Genomic DNA, 2475 nt, shown 5'->3' with positions numbered 1-2475 from the left:
ATTGTACATTGCTTTGGCCGCTCCCTCTCAACTACGGAGACGAGTTTAACGCGGTTTCCACCCCTCCCTCTCAACCGCACCAGTGCACGCTTGCCGCGCCACAACGCCGACGCTGGACCCGCGGTTTCCACCCCTCCCTCTCAACCGCACCAGTGCACGCTTGCCGCGCCACAACGCCGACGCTGGACCCGCGGTTTCCACCCCTCCCTCTCAACCGCACCAGTGCACGCTTGCCGCGCCACAACGCCGACGCTGGACCCGTGAATCGTGAGCACCCAGCTATGACTTACCGCACTCGTGCAAAATAATAAAACACGGTAAATATATTACTTACACGTGCGTTTTGTTTTGCAAGCGGCGCGAAAAAAATGAAAAAGGGAATGCAACACGAGGACTTCCCAGGAGGTCACCCATCCTAGTACTACTCTCGCCCAAGCACGCTTAACTTCGGAGTTTTGATGGGATCCGGTGCTTTAGTGCTTGTATGATCGCATCCAACATGTTACCCCGGTCTTCTTCCCTTATCCTTGCCCCTCCCAGCTCCACTACAAAGACGATTGTACATTGCTTTGGCCGCTCCCTCTCAACTACGGAGACGAGTTTAACGCGGTTTCCACCCCTCCCTCTCAACCGCACCAGTGCACGCTTGCCGCGCCACAACGCCGACGCTGGACCCGTGAATCGTGAGCACCCAGCTATGACTTACCGCACTCGTGCAAAATAATAAAACACGGTAAATATATTACTTACACGTGTGTCTTGTTTTGCAAGCGGCGCGAAAAAAATTAAAAAGGGAATGCAACACGAGGACTTCCCAGGAGGTCACCCATCCTAGTACTACTCTAGCCCAAGCACGCTTAACTTCGGAGTTCTGATGGGATCCGGTGCTTTAGTGCTGGTATGATCGCATCCAACATGTTACCCCGGTCTTCATCCCTTATCCTTGCCCCTCCCAGCTCCACTACAAAGACGATTGTACATTGCTTTGGCCGCTCCCTCTCTACTACGGAGACGAGTTTAACGCGGTTTCCACCCCTCCCTCTCAACCGCACCAGTGCACGCTTGCCGCGCCACAACGCCGACGCTGGACCCGTGAATCGTGAGCACCCAGCTATGACTTACCGCACTCGTGCAAAATAATAAAACACGGTAAATATATTACTTACACGTGTGTCTTGTTTTGCAAGCGGCGCGAAAAAAATTAAAAAGGGAATGCAACACGAGGACTTCCCAGGAGGTCACCCACCCTAGTACTACTCTCGCCCAAGAACGCTTAACTTCGGAGTTCTGATGGGATCCGGTGCTTTAGTGCTGGTATGATCGCATCCGACATGTTACCCCGATCTTCGTCCCTTATCCTTGCCCCTCCCAGCTCCACTACAAAGACGATTGTACATTGCTTTGGCCGCTCCCTCTCAACTACGGAGACGAGTTTAACGCGGTTTCCACCCCTCCCTCTCAACCGCACCAGTGCACGCTTGCCGCGCCACAACGCCGACGCTGGACCCGTGAATCGTGAGCACCCAGCTATGACTTACCGCACTCGTGCAAAATAATAAAATACGGTAAATATATTACTTACACGTGCGTTTTGTTTTGCAAGCGACGCGAAAAAAATTAAAAAGGGAATGCAACACGAGGACTTCCCAGGAGGTCACCCATCCTAGTACTACTCTCCCCAAGCACGCTTAACTTCGGAGTTCTGATGGGATCCGGTGCTTTAGTGCTGGTATGATCGCATCCGACATGTTACCCCGGTCTTCGTCCCTTATCCTTGCCCCTCCCAGCTCCACTACAAAGACGATTGTACATTGCTTTGGCCGCTCCCTCTCAACTACGGAGACGAGTTTAACGCGGTTTCCACCCCTCCCTCTCAACCGCACCAGTGCACGCTTGCCGCGCCACAACGCCGACGCTAGACCCGTGAATCGTGAGCACCCAGCTATGACTTACCGCACTCGTGCAAAATAATAAAATACGGTAAATATATTACTTACACGTGTGTTTTGTTTTGCAAGCGGCGCGAAAAAAATTAAAAAGGGAATGCAACACGAGGACTTCCCAGGAGGTCACCCATCCTAGTACTACTCTCCCCAAGCACGCTTAACTTCGGAGTTCTGATGGGATCCGGTGCTTTAGTGCTGGTATGATCGCATCCGACATGTTACCCCGGTCTTCGTCCCTTATCCTTGCCCCTCCCAGCTCCACTACAAAGACGATTGTACATTGCTTTGGCCGCTCCCTCTCAACTACGGAGACGAGTTTAACGCGGTTTCCACCCCTCCCTCTCAACCGCACCAGTGCACGCTTGCCGCGCCACAACGCCGACGCTAGACCCGTGAATCGTGAGCACCCAGCTATGACTTACCGCACTCGTGCAAAATAATAAAACACGGTAAATATATTACTTACACGTGCGTTTTGTTTTGCAAGCGGCGCGAAAAAAATTAAAAAGGGAATGCAACACGAGGACTT

General features: G+C 52.4%; 5 non-coding genes across 5 annotated transcripts; all 5 read right to left on the bottom strand.

The window, feature by feature from the left end:
- Positions 1–377: 377 nt before the first annotated feature.
- Positions 378–496, bottom strand: LOC119342800. Its single transcript, XR_005165724.1, has one exon. It is a non-coding gene; the product is annotated as a 5S ribosomal RNA (ribosomal RNA).
- A 297-nt stretch (positions 497–793) lies between these two features.
- LOC119342798 lies at positions 794–912 on the bottom strand. Its single transcript, XR_005165722.1, has one exon. It is a non-coding gene; the product is annotated as a 5S ribosomal RNA (ribosomal RNA).
- Positions 913–1209: 297 nt separating this feature from the next.
- On the bottom strand, positions 1210–1328 carry LOC119342799. Its single transcript, XR_005165723.1, has one exon. It is a non-coding gene; the product is annotated as a 5S ribosomal RNA (ribosomal RNA).
- Positions 1329–1625: 297 nt separating this feature from the next.
- On the bottom strand, positions 1626–1743 carry LOC119342802. Its single transcript, XR_005165726.1, has one exon. It is a non-coding gene; the product is annotated as a 5S ribosomal RNA (ribosomal RNA).
- Positions 1744–2040: 297 nt separating this feature from the next.
- Positions 2041–2158, bottom strand: LOC119342801. The gene has a single exon (XR_005165725.1). It is a non-coding gene; the product is annotated as a 5S ribosomal RNA (ribosomal RNA).
- Between the last annotated feature and the right edge of the window lie 317 nt (positions 2159–2475).

The sequence above is a fragment of the Triticum dicoccoides genome, unplaced genomic scaffold, assembly GCF_002162155.2.
Source record: "Triticum dicoccoides isolate Atlit2015 ecotype Zavitan unplaced genomic scaffold, WEW_v2.0 scaffold105323, whole genome shotgun sequence".
Classification (NCBI taxonomy): Eukaryota; Viridiplantae; Streptophyta; class Magnoliopsida; order Poales; family Poaceae; genus Triticum; species Triticum dicoccoides.
This window is presented reverse-complemented; position numbering and strand designations above follow the sequence as displayed.